General features: G+C 45.0%; 1 protein-coding gene across 2 annotated transcripts in view; it reads right to left on the reverse strand.

The window, feature by feature from the left end:
• LOC138649626 (dipeptidase 2-like) overlaps positions 1-19607 on the reverse strand; it is a 438600-nt gene that overhangs the window by 381650 nt on the left and 37343 nt on the right. Inside the window, exon 1 of one of the 2 annotated variants that reach the window (XM_069740169.1) lies at positions 17428-17503. The exons of the other annotated variant lie outside the window; for it this stretch is intronic. The gene's annotated coding sequence lies outside the window, so the exon portion shown is untranslated. Of the gene's footprint in view, positions 1-17427; positions 17504-19607 lie in introns of those variants that run through there. 2 annotated transcript variants of the gene reach the window in all.

Raw genomic sequence — 19607 nt, forward strand, 5'->3', positions numbered from 1 at the left:
TCAAAACTTGAGTGCGGCTGTTCTGCAGTACCTGACGGCGGCCACAAAACAGTGGTGGTGCTCCGTGCCATCTCTCCATTTACAACCAGATGCTGCTTATGTATCAATTTGAGTTCATGAATCAAGTTGAGGAAAATGGCTTTTTTTTGTGAAAATTCCTTTGTGTATTTTTTGTCTTCAGTAGTTTGTTCATCAAGTGAACTGAGCTGAGTTGTAGTGTACAGCACGGGTCAGGACGGACACCATGCCTGCCTCCTTTTCACTCCACACTTCATTTGCAGAATGACTCCTTAATTACATTTGGTTCCTGCTGAGCATCTGGTAATTTGCGGTTACATAAAATTCTTTAGCTCTGTTCACATGACGGTTTTCACCGGTATTCACCGTAGTTTGTTTGGTTTAGAACTGACAAATGAAACAGATACCTGGAATTAGGATCCAGCACGTACCCATATAGGCAGAGGGTCCGAAGATTTATATCTAGTCTCTGCTTGGTAGACGTTTTTTTATAAAGGAAAAATATACCCATCATGATGATTTTTTCTTTCCATTCTAAAAATAAACAACAAATGGAAGCTAAACCGCCCTCTATTAGTCAAAGGGGCCCCCTATTAGTTAAAAAAGCCCCCTATTACTCAAACAAAACCTGCATGTAGTGGAACGTGGAGCGTGGTGGTAGCCATGGGCGAGATATTCGCCTGTTACATGAATGTGGGGGGGTCCTGGCTGGGTGTGTGGACTTGTGGTGTGAAGGCGCTACACCCCCAAAGGCCGCATGTCACTGATGTTGCTGGTTTGCCAGGACCAGATGTTTCACAGTTCAATGAGGGAGATAGCCATTTGAAAATAAACTTTTCACTGAACGGGAACTTGTAGGAAATATGTATAAGAGATAAGGGGTACACAGTCTGTTAGGACTGGCGGAACGCACCAAGACAGATGGTATAGATGCGTTCGCAGTCCGGGGTCCACCGTGCAGGTGAAAACCTGCTGCTAGCAATTTTGCAGACTATATGGCGGTACACTAAAGTATACACGCGTGGGTTAACCTCACCCAGCGTGAAAGAAGCAATCCTATTAAGGCACAGGACCGCGGTAACGCACCTAAAGCGCGAGCAAGTAGTCAGCGAACTCAACCCCAACTAGGATTAAAGTCCGATTAGACCCTTGCTGGCACAACATCGCAACTGGGTGTGTAAGGAAACTGAAGAGCAATATTAAGGCACAAGAGTGCATGCAGTGCCGCACTGACGAACGCCACTAACCACCCAGGCTTGGGTAAGGAAAGCACAGAGGAAGTGCACGGCGCCGTACTGGCGGTGACAGCAACTGGACGCTATAATGTGTGACTAGTGCTGTAGCATAAGTCGGGCGCTAGGTAGCAGCCATACACCTTCCGCGAACAATCATTCAATAGGGTAGGCGTATCCAAGGACGACTTGCACTCACAACATACACACATTAGCGATTGAAAGACAATACTAGCGCATGGCCGTGCGGTCATGCGCAGTTTATATAGCAGCAGCACAGGAAGTGGCCACAGCACCTTCGCCCTTCCAAGACCTGCCAAGAGGACCAATGGAATGTGCTGCAGAGCCTGAGCACATGACCCTCGATCTCCAACGGGAGATCTTACCCTGGGCATGCTCAGTACATGCAGACAAGGACTTAGTCCCAGAGAAGTCCGCTCGCTGCTGACCAGCACTGACTTTAATGGCAGAGACTGGAGAAGCAGCAGTAACTCTCAGAACAGAGTGAGAATGAGCAAGACGCTGGGACCGACGTCTTTGCTGAGCAGACTCCACTGCGGCTGGACAAGAATGGGAAACCGCAGCGGAGGTGGCTCGAGATTCCCCCTGTGCAGAAGCGGGAACTCGACCCCTAACATTGCCCCCCCTCCTTGGGCCTCGCTACGTTCGAAGGCAGCAATGAGCTGCAGAGCCTGAATGTGCTCAGCAGGCTCCCAGGACCTATCCTCAGGGCCGTAACCCTTCCAGTCCACCCAAAAAAAATTTTTGCCACGTACCACCTTGCACCCCAAGATAGCGTTCACCTCGAAATCGTCCGTAGACGAACCCGATGTCCCGGCAGATGACTCAGAAAACCGGGACATGTATACGGGCTTAAGGAGGGACACATGAAAGGTGTCGGTGATACCAAGGCGTGGAGGAAGAGCCAGATGGTAGACCACAGGATTAACCTGTTCGGGGACCTTGAAGGGACCCAAGTAGCGAGGAGCAAATTTAGTGGACTCAACTCGCAGCCTGATGTTACGAGCGGAGAGCCACACCAAGTCGCCAGGAGCAAAGGTCGGTGCGGGGCGCCGATGAGCATCGGTGGAGGACCTCATTCTCTCCTTAGAGGCCCGAATGGCATCCTGAGTGCGGTCCCAAATATCCCGTGCCTCCACAGCCCAGTCTGCCACCCTGGAGTCTGCGGAAGACACGGGCATAGGCACAGGTACCCGTGGATGCTGACCATAGTTGAGGAGGAATGGGGTTTGTCCAGTGGAGTCGGCTAAGGCGTTGTTCAGCGCAAACTCTGCCCATGATAGCAAGGATGCCCAGTCATCCTGCCTGGCTGAAACAAAATGTCGCAGGTATGTGACCAAGGTCTGGTTGGTCCTCTCTACCAACCCATTCGTCTTGGGATGATAAGCGGAAGAGAGATTCAACTCAATACTGAGAAGACGACATAGCTCTCTCCAGAACCGAGACGCAAACTGGGGACCCCGGTCACTGACAATTTTGTCAGGCATACCATGTAGGCGGAAGATGTGCTTAATGAACAACGCAGCCAAGGCCCGTGCAGAAGGTAACCGTGGTAGTGGCACCAAATGCACCATTTTCGAGAAATGATCGGTGATGACCCAAATGATGGTACAGCCACGAGACTTGGGCAAACCCACGACAAAGTCCATCCCGACCATCTCCCAGGGCCTATCTGCCACCGGTAAGGGATAGAGCAACCCAGCTGGCCTTTGACACGGAGATTTATTTTTGGCGCAGGAGACACACGCCAGAATATAATCCCTGACATCCCGGACCATATGCGGCCACCAGTACGTCCTCGCCAGTAGCTCAGATGTCCTCTTTGTCCCAAAGTGTCCACCCACTCTGGACGAATGAGCCCAAAAGAGAACCTCCGGTCGCAAATTAATGGGCACAAAAGTCTTGCCCGGAGGCACAGACTCGAGCGAAACCGGCGCTACTGTTCTCAGGCTCTCAGAAGGAACAATAAGCCGAGGCTCCTCTTCCTCCTCTTCAGTTGACATAAGGGAGCGAGAGAGAGCATCAGCACGAATATTCTTCTCCCCGGCGAGAAAATTAAGAGAAAAGTGGAACCGGGAAAAGAACAAGGACCATCTGGCTTGGCGAGAATTTAGCCGCTGGGCTGTTTGTAAGTAGACCAAATTTTTGTGGTCAGTGTAAACCTGGAAGGGAAACCGCGCACCTTCCAGAAGATGTCTCCACTCTGAAAAGGCCAACTTCATTGCTAGCAGCTCCCTATCCCCGATGGAGTAGTTTCTCTCCGCTGGCGAGAAGGTCTTAGAGAAGAAGAAGCATGGATGCTTCCGACCTTGAGCATCCTTCTGATAGAGGACTGCTCCAGCACCAACGGATGAGGCATCCACCTCCATTAGGAATGGCTTATCCACATCGGGACGATGTAAGATGGGAGCGCTAGCAAAGTGGGACTTAATAGAAGTGAAGGCCTTGGAGACCTCTTCCGACCACAATTTAGGATTCGCTCCCTTCTTGGTGAGGGCTACCAAGGGAGCTACCAGAGTTGAGAAGTGGGGAATGAACTGGCGGTAATAGTTAATGAAGCTGCACCGCTTTAAGAGAATGGGGCTCTTGCCAGTCCATCACAGCCTGTAGTTTGGCAGGATCCATAGCCAATCCCTGGGCGGAGATGATATAGCCCAGGAACGGCAAAGACTCCTGCTCAAACATACACTTCTCCAACTTAGCGTAAAGAGAGTTTGCCCGTAGGAGGTCGAAGACTCTGCCAACATCTCTCCGGTGGGAGTCAATATCTGGAGAAAAGATGAGAATATCATCCAGATAGACTACAACTGAGGTGGAAAGCATATCCCGGAAGATGTCGTTGACAAAGTCTTGAAAAACGGCTGGGGCATTACAGAGCCCGAAAGGCATCACCAGATACTCATAGTGCCCATCTCTGGTGTTAAACGCCGTTTTCCATTCGTCCCCCTCACGGATGCGAATCAGGTTGTAAGCACCCCGCAGATCTAATTTAGTAAACACTCTAGCTCCCCGAAGCCTATCGAAGAGCTCGGATATCAAGGGCAAAGGATACTTGTTCTTAACGGTGATAGCGTTAAGACCCCTGTAGTCTATGCATGGACGTAGTTCCCCATTCTTCTTCTGCACGAAGAAGAACCCTGCCCCAGCAGGTGACACTGACTTCCTGATAAACCCTCTTGCCAGATTCTCTTGAATGTACTGAGACATGGCCTCCGTCTCCGGGAGAGATAATGGATAAACTCGACCCCGGGGAGGCTCCGCACCAGGCAAGAGATCGATAGGACAGTCATAGGGGCAATGGGGCGGAAGGGTCTCCGCCGCCTTTTTGGAGAACACGTCTGCGTAAGACCAATATTGCTTGGGGAGAGAGGATAGATCTGCGGGTACCTCAGTAGTAGCAACCTGAACGCACTCTCGGTGACACCTACCCCCACATGATTCACCCCATCCCAGAATTCTGCCTGAGGACCACTCGATGTGAGGAGAGTGGTACCGTAGCCAAGGTATCCCCAACAGGACCTCATCAATACCCTCAGGAATGATGAGCAGAGAAATAATCTCCTGATGGGATGGCGACATGGACAGAGTAACAGGGATGGTCTAATGTGTTATCTGTGCGGGGAGTGTCGACCCATTCACCACTCGTACCGTTACTGGTTGAGCTAGCATAACCAGGGGTATTGCGTGACGTTGGGCGAAGGCAGAAGACATAAAATTGCCCTCCGCCCCCGAATCCACGCAGAGGTCTACCGAGTGGGAGGATGAGCCAAAGGTAATTGTCCCCTTAAAGGACAATTTGGAGGCAAACGTCGCAGTGTCTAGTGCACCTCCACCTACTACCACTAGACGCTGACGTTTCCTCGACCGCTGATGACATCTGGTGGCAAAATGTCCTGACTGTTGGCATACATGGCAACCCTGGAGTGCACGAGCGGTCTGGGACTTAGATCCCGCTCGTGACACCACCTTAGGTTCCTGGAACTCAGGAGCCTGGACTGGAGATTCCAAAGGTTTGGCGAAGGTGGGAGCCAGCCGAAACCTCTGCCTACACTGGGCTCGCTCTAACCTCCGCTCGTGAAAACGGAGGTCGATGCGAGTAGATACTGTTATTAACTCTTCCAGTGTGGCGGGAATCTCCCTAGTGGCCAGAGCATCCTTAACGTGGTCAGCCAGCCCCCTCCAAAATATAGGGATAAGGGCTTTATCCGACCACTCCAGCTCAGATGCTAGAGTGCGGAAATGGACGGCAAAAAGGCTGACCAAGGACGAGCCCTGAGTCAGTGCCAACAGTTGGAGCGCCGTGTCATGGGTGACACGAGGTCCTAGAAAGACCTGTTTCAGAGTGCTCAGGAATAACGGAGCACTCTGCACCACATGATCGCCACGCTCCCACAGCGGCGTAGCCCACTGTAACGCCCTGTCCGACAATAAGGAAATTATAAAGCCCACCTTAGCCCGCTCTGTAGGGAAACGAGAGGCCAGAAGCTCGAGATGTATTGAGCACTGACTCACGAAACCCCTACAGGACTTACTGTCACAAGAAAATTTCTCTGGTAGCGGGAGGCGATATAGCGTCGGTACAGGGGCGGCAGTGGACAAGGTAGCTGCAGCCACACTTGCAGCCTGAACAGCGACAGCAGTAACATCCACAGCTGAGGTTGAATGCTCAAGAGCCGCCAACCTTCCCTCCAGCTGCTGGATGTACCGCTGTAAACGCTGGTCGTCCGCCATTTTACTAGCCAGACCCTGGCGCTAGTATTCTGTTAGGACTGGCGGAACGCACCAAGACAGATGGTATAGATGCGTTCGCAGTCCGGGGTCCACCGTGCAGGTGAAAACCTGCTGCTAGCAATTAGCAGACTATATGGCGGTACACTAAAGTATACACGCGTGGGTTAACCTCACCCAGCGTGAAAGAAGCAATCCTGTTAAGGCACAGGACCGCGGTACCGCACCTAAAGCGCGAGCAAGTAGTCAGCGAACTCAACCCCAACTAGGATTAAAGTCCGATTAGACCCTTGCTGGCACAACACCGCAACTGGGTGTGTAAGGAAACTGAAGAGCAATATTAAGGCACAAGAGTGCATGCAGTGCCGCACTGACGAACGCCACTAACCACCCAGGCTTGGGTAAGGAAAGCACAGAGGAAGTGCACGGCGCCGTACTGGCGGTCACAGCAACTGGACGCTATAATGTGTGACTAGTGCTGTAGGATAAGTCGGGCGCTAGGTAGCAGCCATACACCTTCCGCGAACAGTCATTCAATAGGGTAGGGGTATCCAAGGACGACTTGCACTCACAACATACACACATTAGCGATTGAAAGACAATACTAGCGCATGGCCGTGCAGTCATGCGCAGTTTATATAGCAGCAGCACAGGAAGTGGCCACAGCACCTTTGCCCTTCCAAGACCTGCCAAGAGGACCAATGGAATGTGCTGTAGAGCCTGAGCACATGACCCTCGATCTCCAACGGGAGATCTTACCCTGGGCATGCTCAGTACGTGCAGACAAGGACTTAGTCCCAGAGAAGTCCGCTCGCTGCTGACCAGCACTGACTTTAATGGCAGAGACTGGAGAAGCAGCAGTAACTCTCAGAACAGAGTGAGAATGAGCAAGACGCTGGGATCGACGTCTTTGCTGAGCAGACTCCACTGTGGCTGGACAAGAATGGGAGACCGCAGCGGAGGTGGCTCGAGATTCCCCCTGTGCAGAAGCGGGAACTCGACCCCTAACACAGTCTTATGAAGGTTTCCTTTTTGCTGTTGAGGGGAAAAAGAAAAAAAAGTCTTTAAATCTTCAGCTTAGCGAGTGTGAACGAGCTGAGTGTGACCTGAGCATAAGTGTGAGCGGCGGTAAGTGTGTGATTTGTGATTCAGTGACTTTGGATTCAGGGAGTTTCCAAGGGTGGAATCACTGAATTGCTGTCTGTATCTTAATACTTTGTATTTGTTTGTTTTTTTTGTTTTTGTTTTTTTATTTAATGTTTCTGTGTGGTGCTATCCCCATTAGGAAATGTGCTCCACTGTTGCTAATGCCATCCAGTGCACATCTTGCCACATGTATGCAGTCCTTGAGCAGCCGGTCGAGGATGCATACTGCTGTGCGAGATGTGAGCACGTTGTGCATTTGGAAGCCCAGATTCTGAATCTAAATGTGCAGCTGGGAACACTGAGATCCATAGACAATATGGAAAGGAGTCTTCTGCTCACTGAGCAGACGTTCAATGGGATTGATGAAGGGGGGGATGGTAGGATGGAGCCACAGGACAGTGGAGTAGCAAGCTGGGTGACAGTTAGAAGGCCGGGTAGAAGGAAGAGTACCAGGGAGGGTAGTCCTGATCTGGCACACCCCAATAAGATTGCTAAGTTGGCAGATGAGGGGGGTGCCAGTACAGGGGTAGCACTGCTGCAGCCAGGCATGTCCTCTGAAAGCCGGAGGAGTGACTGCTCCAGTAAGGAGGGAAATAGGAGAGCAGGGCAGGCCAGACAGGTGCTGGTAGTGGGGGACTCAATTATTAGGGAAACAGATAGGGCAATCTGTCACAAAGACAGGGATCGTCGAACGGTGTGCTGCCTACCTGGCGCTCGAGTCCGACACATCGCTGATCGGGTGGACAGATTACTGGGAGGGGCTGGTGAGGCCCCGCGGTCATGGTGCACATTGGCACAAATGACAAAGTTAGAGGTAGGTGGAAGGTCCTTAAAGATGATTTCAGGGAATTAGGCTGCAAGCTAAAAGCAAGGACCTCCAACGTGGTATTTTCCGAAATACTGCCTGTACCACGTGCCACGCAAGAGAGGCAACGGAAGATTAGGGAGGTTAATAAGTGGCTCAAGAATTGGAGTAGGAAGGAGGGGTTTGGGTTCCTGCAGAACTGGGCTGGCTTCTCAGTTGGATACAGGCTCTACGCTAGGGACGGGCTGCATCTCAATGGGGAAGGTGCAGCTGTGCTGGGGGAGAAAATGGCTAGAAGGTTGGAGGAGTGTTTAAACTAGGGATTGGGGGGGGAGGGTATTCATTTTATAGGAGGGGAAGGAAGTGCAGATAGAGACCTGGGCACAAATAAGGAAGTTGGGGTGGTGGTGGCATGGGGGGTGGGGTTACAACAATTCATAATTTAAGAAAGAATAGAGGTGCAGAGAGATACATAAAGTGTATGTATACTAATGCCAGAAGCCTCGCCAACAAAATGGATGAATTAGAACTAATGTTGTTGGAGCATAATTATGACATGGTGTGGATATCTGAAACATGGCTGGATGAGAGCCATGACTGGGCTGTTAACTTGCAGAGTTATAGTCTGTTCAGAAATGACCGAATGGATAGGCGAGGGGGAGGGGTGTGTCTATATGTAAAATCATCCTTAAAACCCATCCGGCGTGATAATATAGGTGAATCTAATGAAAATGTAGAGTCCCTGTGGGTGGAGATAAGGGGAGGGGGGAAAATAATAAATTACTGATAGGGGTTTGTTATAAATCTCCAAAAATAATGGAAGCAACGGAGAATATCCCCGTAAAGCAAATAGATGAAGCTGCGACTCAAGGAGAAGTCATTATCATGGGGGACTTCAACTACCCTGAAATAGATTGGGGAACAGAAACCTGCAGTTCCAGCAAAGGTAATCGGTTTTTGACAACTATGAGAGACAATCACCTTTCACAATTGGTTCAGGACCCAACAAGAAGGGGGGCACTACTAGACCTTATATTAACCAACAGGCCAGACCGCATATCAAATATAAGGGTTGGGGGTCACTTGGGGAATAGTGATCACAAAATAATAAGTTTTCATGTATCCTTTAATAAGATGTGCATTAAAGGGGTGCATTAAAAGAGGTCTGGATACACATGATGAGAGCATTATACTGCCTCTGTACAAATCCCTAGTTAGACCGCACATGGAGTACTGTGTCCGGTTTTGGGCACCGGTGCTCAGGAAGGATATAATGGAACTAGAGAGAGTACAAAGGAGGGCAACAAAATTAATAAAGGGGATGGGAGAACTACAATACCCAGATGGATTAGCGAAATTAGGATTATTTAGTCTAGAAAAAAGACGACTGAGGGGCGATCTAATAACCATGTATAAGTATATAAGGGGACAATACAAATATCTCGCTGAGGATCTGTTTATACCAAGGAAGGTGACGGGCACAAGGGGGCATTCTTTGCGTCTGGAGGAGAGAAGGTTTTTCCACCAACATAGAAGAGGATTCTTTACTGTTAAGGCAGTGAGAATCTGGAATTGCTTGCCTGAGGAGGTGGTGATGGCAAACTCAGTCGAGGGGTTCAAGATAGGCCTGGATGTCTTCCTGGAGCAGAACAATATTGTATCATACAATTATTAGGTTCTGTAGAAGGACGTAGATCTGGGGATTTATTATGATGGAATATAGGCTGAACTGGATGGACAAATGTCTTTTTTCGGCCTTACTAACTATGTTACTATGTTACTATGTGTAGTAGAGGGGTGACAATGACACTAAACTTCAGGAGGGCAAATTTCCAACTGATGAGAGAGGATCTTGGTGCAATTAACTGGGACGATATCCTGAGACATAAAAATACACAAAGAAAATGGGAGACGTTTATTAGCATCCTGGATAGGACCTGTGCACACACAGTATATACGTATGGGAATAAACATACTAGAAATAGGAGGAAACCAATATGGCTAAATTGAGCTGTAAAGAGCGCAATAAGAGACAAAAAGAAAGCATTTAGAGAATTAAAGGAAGTTGGTAGTGATGAGGCATTAAATGAATACAAAAAATTAAATAAATTCTGTAAAAAGCAAATCAAGGCAGCAAAGATTGAGACAGAGAGACTCATTGCCAGAGAGAGTAAAAATAATCCCAAAATATTCTTTAACTACATAAATAGTAAGAAACTAAAAAATGATAGTGATGGCCCCCTTAAAAATAATCTGGGTGAAATAATGGTGGATGAGGATGAGGAAAAAGCCAATATGCTAAATTACTTTTTTTCATCAGTATTTACACAAGAAAATCCCATGGCAGACAAAATGACTAGTGATAAAAATTCCCCATTAAATATCACCTGCTTAACCCAGCAGGAAGTGCGGCGGCGTCGGAAAATCACTAAAATTGACAAATCTCCGGGCCCGGATGGGATACACCCCCGAGTACTGCAGGACCTAAGTACAGTCATTGATAGACCATTATATTTAATCTTTAAAGAGTCCATAATAACTGGGTCTGTACCACAGGACTGGCGTATAGCAAATGTGGTGCCAATATTCAAAAAGGGGAAAAAAACTGAACTCGGAAATTATAGGCCAGTAAGCTTAACCTCTACTGTGGGTAAAATCCTGGAGGGCATTCTAAGGGATGCTATACTGGAGTATCTGAAGAGGAATAACCTCATGACCCAGTATCAGCACGGGTTTACTAGGGACCGTTCATGTCAGACTAATCTGATCAGCTTCTATGAAGAGGTAAGTTCAGGACTGGACCAAGGAAACCCAGTGGACGTAGTGTATATGGATTTTTCAAAAGCTTTTGATACGGTGCCACACAAAATGTTGATACATAAAATGAGAATAATGGGGATAGGGGAAAATATGTGTAAGTGGGTTAAGAGCTGGCTCAGAGATAGGAAATAAAGGGTGGTTATTAATGGAGCACACTCGGACTGGGTCGCGGTTAGCAGTGGGGTACCACAGGGGTCAGTATTGGGCCCTCTTCTTTTTAACATATTTATTAATGACCTTGTGGGGGGCATACAGAGCAGAATTTCAATATTTGCAGATGACACTAAACTCTGCAGGGTAATCAATACAGAGGTGAACATTTTTTTATTACAGGATGATTTATGTAAACTAGAAGCTTGGGCTGATAAATGGCAAATGTGCTTTAATGGGGATAAATGTAAGGTCATGCACTTGGGTAGAAGTAAGAAGATGTATAACTATGTGCTTAATTCTAAAACTGTGGGCAAAATCATCAATGAAAAAGACCTGGGTGTATGGGTGGATGACAAACTCATATTTAGTGGCCAGTGTCAGGCAGCTGCTACAAAGGCAAATAAAATAATGGGATGCATTAAAAGAGGCATAGATGCACATGAGGAGAACATAATTTTACCTCTACACAAGTCACTAGTTCGACCACACTTAGCATACTGTGCACAGTTCTGGTCTCCGGTGTGTATAAGAAAGACATAGCTGAACTAGAGCGGGTGCAGAGAAGAGCGACCAAGGTTATTAGAGGACTGGGGGGTCTGCAATACCAAGATAGGTTATTACACTTGGGGCTATTTAGCTTGGAAAAACGAAGACTAAGGGGTGATCTTATTTTAATGTATAAATATATGAGGGGACAGTACAAAGACCTTTCTGATGATCTTTTTAATCATAGACCTGAGACAGGGACAAGGGGGCATCCTCTACGTCTGGAGGAAAGAAGGTTTAAGCATAATAACAGACGCGGATTCTTTACTGTAAGAGCAGTGAGACTATGGAACTCTCTGCCGTATGATGTTGTAATGAGTGATTCATTAATTAAATTTAAGAGGGGACTGGATACCTTTCTGGAAAAGTATAATGTTACAGGGTATATATACTAGATTCCTTGATAGGGCGTTGATCCAGGGAACTAGTCTGATTGCCATATGTGGAGTCGGGAAGGAATTTTTTTTTCCCCAATGTGGAGCTTATTTGCCACATGGGTTTTTTTTTTCCTTCCTCTAGATCAACATGTTAGGGCATGTTAGGTTAGGGTATGGGTTGAACTAGATGGTCTCAAAGTCTTCCTTCAACCTTAATAACTATGTTACTACTAGATGGTGGCCCGATTTTAACGCATCAGGTATTCTAGAATATGCATGTCCACGTAGTATATTGCCCAGCCATGTAGTATATTGCACAGCCCACATAGTATATTGCCCAGCCACATAGTATATTGCCAAGCCTAAAACTAATACTGGTTATAGGTCAGGGAAAATTAGTGTAGCACAATTAACCTATACTCTAAAAATATGTACAATACCTATTTCATTAATTACATGAATCCATAAAAACAACCACAGACATAATACCACAAATAACCGTGCTCTCTATCTAGCCCTAGAGAAACGGCCCTCAATGACCACTACCTGTCAGCGGAGGTTGGCACCCTACACACAATCGAGATTGGCGCCCCCACTCAACGTCGGCTGGCCCTGTTACTCCTATTAATGCCCTAAACACATGTGTCACACTTGGGCCTCCATTTACTCAACAGGAAATGATAGGGTAAAGATTTTCCAGCCACGTAGTATATTGCCCAGCCACGTAGTATATTGCCCAGCCACGTAGTATATTGCCCAACCACGTAGTATATTGCCCTGCTACGTAGTATATTGCCCTGCTATATTGCCCAGTGACGTAGTATATTGCCCAACCACGTAGTATATTGCCCTGCCACGTAGTATATTGCCCAGTGACGTAGTATATTGCCCAGCCACGTAGTATATTGCCCAACCACGTAGTATATTGCCCTGCCACGTAGTATATTGCCCAGTGACGTAGTATATTGCCCAGCAATGTAGTATATTGCCCAACCACGTAGTATATTGCCCAGCCACGTAGTATATTGCACAGTCACGTAGTATATTGCCCAGTCACGTAATATATTGCCCAGCCACGTAGTATATTGCCCAGGTACGTAGTATATTGCCCAACCACGTAGTATATTGCCTAGTGATGTAGTATATTGCGCAGCCACTTAGTATATTGCCCAGTAACGTAGTATATTGCCTAGTGACGTAGTATACAGCACAGAGCCACGTAGTATATTGCCCAGTTACGTAGTATATTACCCAGTGACGTAGTATACAGCACAGAGCCACGTAGTATATTGCACAGCGACATAGTATACAGCACAGAGCCACGTAGTATATTGGGCAGTTACATAGTATATTGCCCAGTTACGCAGTATATTGCCCAGTGACGTAGTATACAGCACAGAGCCACGTAGTATATTGCACAGCGAAGTAGTATTTTGCCCAGCCAGCGAAGTAGTATAGAGCACAGAGCCACGTAGTATATTGGCCAGTCACGTAGTATATTGCCCAGGTACGTAGTATATTGCCCAGCCAGGTTTGCCACAGGTTAAAAAATAAAAAATAAACATATACTCACCTTTCCGAAGGCCCCTTGTAGTCCATGGCAGGTTCCGGTCCCAGGGTTGGTATGAGCGCAGGACCTGTGATGACTTCGCGGTCACATGACCGTAACGTCATGGCAGTTCCTTCTCGCGCAGGTGCGCAGGGCCTGTGATGACGTCGCGGTCACATGACCATGATGTCATGGCAGGTCCTTCTCCCATACTATCTTTGCCACCGGAACCTGCAACGGAAGATGGCGGCCGGCGCGAGCGACTACGGAGGGTGAGTGTAGCAGGTTTTTTTTATTATTATTATTTTTAACATTACATTTTTTACTATTGATGCCGCATAGGCAGCGTCAATAGTAAAAAGTTGGGGACACACAGCGTTAATAGCGGCGGTAACGGAGTGCGTTACCCGCGGCATAACGCTGTCCGTTACCACCGGCATTAACCCTGTGTTAGCGGTGACCGGTGGGGAGTATGCGGGCGACAGGCACTGACTGCGGGGAGTAAGGAGCGGCCATTTTCTTCTGGACTGTGCCCGTCGCTGATTGGTCGCGGCAGCCATGACAGGTGGCTGGCGAGACCAATCAGCGAATGAATAACCGTGACAGACAGAAGGACAGACAGACAGACGGAAGTGACCCTTAGACAATCATATTGTAGATGTTACTATGTTTACAACCCAAAACATTTTCCATACACAGATTCCTTCCTACTTCTCTATTGTTCTCCTTTCTTTCCTTTTCCTCTTGACTCTTTCTACTTGTCTTCTGTTTCTCCACAACCCAGCTTAACTTTACAGTCCTGCTTAGCAAGAGTCCTTTACTCGCCCGGCGGTTCTGTGTCTTCTTTCCCGTTAGGGAGCTAGTATGGCCGGACTAGGCTTCAAGCTCTCTCACAATCTATTAATCTCATGTACTCAGTCCTGTCTAGGCCCTTTACTTTCAAGAGTTATAAACTCTGGACCTTTCTACTAGGCGTAATCTTACAGGACCAGTCTCTGATCGATCACTCTGTCTCTAAGTCACTTCTTCTATGGATCTCGTTATCTCTTTCCTTTGGTCTTCTCTCACTTTAGGGACATCCCAGAATGCAGTACTTCTCATAACAGACCTTAGATCCGTTTTGTATGCACTCCAGGGCCTTTCTGACCCTCTGACAGGAATTTGTCACTTTCACTTCAATGCAACACCACCCACTCTGGGTTAGCCCCAAACATTAACTCTCCCTATCCCTACTGTCAAACTATACACGCTATCAACACTACAAATGCCTTTAATGCCGATCACAATTCACATAACACATCATTAACATGATCACATTATGCAGTACAGTTCACATTATATCACATAACATATTACAACAATAAACTTGCTTCTTCAAGGGGGAACATGGGCAACTTATCCATCTCCTTACAGTTACACTATTTTGAGGTGAAATACAGCAACATTTGAGCTTTCTGCCACTATGCTTTGTTATTAACACTACAGCTCCTTCATTCTAAGGATTGGTGGTCTATCAGAGAGTTATAATTTTGTATTTCTTGTTTTGTGAGAAAACCTTTTCAGTCTATAGTTGTACAAATTAAAGCATTGAATTAGGAGTTCTGTAGCAGAAAAATTAAGATTTATAAAGAAAGAGATGCCCTCTGACAAAGGATGATGCCGAAACACGCGTGGGGACTTGGTGCCATTCAGCAGGAGGAGTTGAATTCAGGCACTTACACGCTACTGTTTTTCTACCGTAATATCTTTTAGATATATATATATGTAATTTCACCATGAAATGTGTTGCTACCTTCATGTGCATTTAAATACATGCATATTGGGTACATCTGTACTTGATTTTAATGTAACATTATTTAACGCCTTCACAACATCCACCGTATATATGGAGCGAATGTTGGAAGTGGGCGTATGGGGCAGTCTACCGCATCGAGCCCACCCTATACTCGGTAAGAAAGTAATGGCTGTGTATTACAGCCAAAACTTGCTCCTAATAATCATGGATAGAGCAGCGTGCGATTGTTAACTTGTTACTTGAATAGTCAATCTCTGAGAGTGGCATTTAACACGCGACGGTCATTAATTACGCTCATTGGCGAGCCCATTACATGAACCCCCTTGTCTTTCATTGGACGGCTTCTTTGAAACTATGCCAGTGGCCAGGCTTCAAAGGAGACCATGATTTCTGCTATATACAGAGATGCACAAGTGATCAGATGATCGCATCTTCAACTCCCCTAAGGGGCTAATAAGAATTGTGGAAAGCAAAGAAAATGGTTTAAAAAATATATATATAAAAACAATTAACTCGATAGGTAAACAACGTAAACTTTTTTGTTCACAGCAATTTTACAAAAATACTGTGTCAAGCGATCAAAAAGTCATATCTATCTCAAAATGGTAATAAAAACATCAACTTGCCATGCAAAAAATAAGCCATCACTCAGCTCCATCAGCCAAAAAATTAAAATGTTACGGGTCTGATTTCCATTTTTTTTGCCACCTCTTAAATGAAAAATCTGGACAAGTTTGTTATTGATGAAATCTTAATGAGATCATATTCCATGGTTATTTTTACCACAAAATGCACATTGTCAAAACAATTCCCAAGAAACAATGTCAGAATTGAGTTTTGTTTTCTTTCAAAATTTAAAAGCACTTGAAATTTTTTTCCCCGTTTTCCAGTACACCTTCTGGAATTTAAAGGGGGTTGTAAAGGCTTGGGGTTCAAGTCTGCAGTCCATATGTGTGACTGCAGACTTGTAAATTCTCACAGTGCGCATAGTGCATGCTGCCAGGATTCTCGATTGCAGGAAGCAGGCAGCAAGTAACACAAGTATCTGATTTGCATACATACAGTCACATGATGACTAACTATGTGCAGCCTCACTCACTACAAGTGAAATGAGTGAGGCCAGGCATGTCTAGTAAGAATGTGACCAGAAGTATGCAAATAGCATACTTGAGGTCACATGACAACCTGCTTTTGTCAAATCCTCACAGTGTGTCCCATAGAGGGACTCCAGACTTAGACAAGCCATTTAATTCCTCTATAGAGACTATAGTGGTGGTTTCACTGACTTTTTCATATTGCAATGGAAATTTGTAAGTCTAAATGACAGTATATCCATGTTTTCATGTAATAAAACATTAAAGATATTGAAGTGTGCTGCGATTTGCTACATTAAGTTTCCCTTTAAGACCATGCTATAAAAGTACAATTCTTAAAATATTAGAAGACACATACAAGCTTTTCAGACACATTGGGTCTCTTCTACAGGGTCTGAGCAATATACTTCTACAGTGCTATGTTATCGGCCCTCCATAAAGTCGCTTGTTTAATGCACCACTCCACTGGGGTGATGCTTCTAATCTAGGTTCCCTCCTCTTATTCTCATACTTACCAGCCAATATCTTCAGCTGTTTCCGTTCACTCTCCAGCACCTTGTGACCTGCCGGAAGGGCTCCTTGGAGTTATTTGGAATGCACCAGTCAGTGTCGGAGGTAGAATGAGACTGATAGATTTACATTGAGAGCTTGGGACCATTACTTCTGACTTCCAGTCAGTCAAAAGTTGCAGTTGCAAGATGGCTATGTGGGAATGAATGGGTTCCAGGAGGAGCTGAAGATGGTGGCTGGTAAGTGTAAGACATTGTTCATTAAATTACATTAATGACACCATTCGAGCACTGAAATGTAAACAAGATGCTGGAGTAGTGCTTTAAAGGAATGTCTCATATTTCATATACTGAAATAAATCACTAAAACAATGTGTACAGAACTTTTTGGATGCAAGTCCAGTATTTGCAGACAAGCACAGATCACCTTTTTAATTAATTTCTATCATAAAACAACAACCATAAGATGATTATTGTGTCCTTTGTGGCTAATGATAAATACTGATGTTATGTTATCTCTTGTGATTTCCCAACCATTCTTACCAAGGATGCACAAAACAGACAGTGGTACACACATCAATACCTGTCTACAAATCTGATAGAGATAGAGCAATGAGAAAAGGCCAGCACTCACCAAATCAGTACAATGTAGGATACAGTACAAAGAGCAGACGCAGCTATACCTGAACCACTGCTCAATGGGTTCTGTCTGTAGTAGGGCAGGAAATTGTGCTGCCAGCTAGTTGCAGAGCCCTTCTGTTCCTCCTTTTCCGGTAAAGACAATTGCATTACATTGAGGCTGGACTTCAGAAAATAGCTCTTTCAAAAGTTGAAACTCTGATTAACTGTTTATAGGAGGCTTCAGGAAGATCAAACTTGAAATGATTGGATTGTATTAGTTAACTAAAAAAAATGAACTTGTAAGCAGCCGAGGATATGGCAGAAATAATGTTTCACCCCTTGTCTGGTTACAATTACATTTCAAAGGCGTAATTACAAATTAGATTTGTAGATTACAAATTAGGTTTCGAGTTGCTGTTTCCTGCTCAGTGTCTGCAATTTAAATAGATACACAGTGCATTACAGGGTGTAAAATGTATAGTTTAAAAATGTTTTTAATGTTTTTTTTTATTATTGTTGCTATCTATAAAAAAAAACTGACAAACATTTTAGAAACTGGTTATTAGGGCTATTATTGATCCATAATTCCTGTTGGACATTAGCAGCAACAGATTGACTCCGACCCTACTGAATTGTATTTAAGTAATTCATTACCACGCTGTAGAAGGGATGTGCCCCAAAATGTATATCTTTATATTGAGATGTGTTTAATGCATGTTTTGTATATATACACCCCCACATGGAGGAGCGAAGCCCATCCTCCAGCCTGCAGTATTGCAAAGTAGGTCTGTCATGAGCTGGTAAGACAGGTTATTGAGGGGATGTACCTTTGCCAGTGGACAATAGACTTATGACCTCATTCCCCACACCTGGGGCTGGACACACCTCTTTTAGCTGGTCACATAAAAGGGACAAGAGCATGTGGTTCTGTCTTTTACATCTTTTGCTTTGCCTGCATCCTGGAATGATCATGGAACCACATGGTGGATAAGTATACTCTGTATCCCCTTTTCTTACTAGGCCCTGTAACCTCTTAGGCCTTAGGGTTAGTAAGCTATAGATTGGGAGGGCTGATATTGCATGTGTGATTTGTGTAATTTGGCAGTTAATTGTGGGTTATTACTGTGTGATATTGTTGGGATATCACTGTATACTGTAGTGATATTACTGTATTAGTGTTGTAGTATCAGCATAATTGTATATATATATATATATATTTATAGTCACCAGCTTGGGTATAAATATATATCTGTATGTTATAGACTGCAGACTTGAGTGTGTGTGTAATAAATATCCTTTATTGTTACACTGTTTTGTCTCAGTTAGTATATAGTATAAGGAAAAGATAATGTTGAGGCATTATTAAGTGGATATTAATTATTAATAGTCAAGTTTGGCAATAATAGTTAATATCGGACGTCAATAGAAGTGTAAGGAGGGTTCCCCTTTGATACTATAAGTTTAGTATATTTTTAGGGGGCAACCCGTCCTTTTACACACGCTCTCAACCGGACAAAAGTCATGAGGGATATGAGGTGATCTGTAGCCAACACATATTGGTGAATGGTACATTCTGTGTAATCTACTGAATTTAAAGGTCATACCGATCAATGATCTCCTGTCTGAAAATGAGGCTCTTGAAATGACTGTAGGAAGTATGAAACCGCAGGAAATATTAATCTAGTACTAGCTGTAGTGGCCAGTGTAAAAATTGCTACATTTTGGATCTTTCTTTTAACCTCTTAATGACAGAGCCAATTTTGACCTTAATGACCAAGCCAAATTTTACAATTCTGAGCACTGTCACTTTATGTGGTAATAACTCTGGAACACTTCAACGGATCCCAGGGATTCTGAGATTGTTTATTCATGACATGTTGTACTTCTTGATAGTGGTAAAATTTGTCAATATCACTTCTGTCTATTTGTAAAATGGAAATGGAAATTTGGCAAAAATGTTGAAAATGTTGCAGTTTTCAAACATTGATTTTTTGTGTCCTTAAATCAGAGAGTCCTGTCACACAAAATAGTTCATAATTAACATTTCCCACATGTCTACTTTACATAAGCACAATTTTGGGATCATAATTTTTTTTGTTAGGATGTTGTTATAAGGATTAAAAATTGACCAGCTATTTAATATTTAACTTTTTTCACAAAAATGACTTTATATCTATACTTTTTTATTTTCAC

This window comes from Ranitomeya imitator, chromosome 9, assembly GCF_032444005.1.
Source record: "Ranitomeya imitator isolate aRanImi1 chromosome 9, aRanImi1.pri, whole genome shotgun sequence".
NCBI classification, from domain to species: domain Eukaryota; kingdom Metazoa; phylum Chordata; class Amphibia; order Anura; family Dendrobatidae; genus Ranitomeya; species Ranitomeya imitator.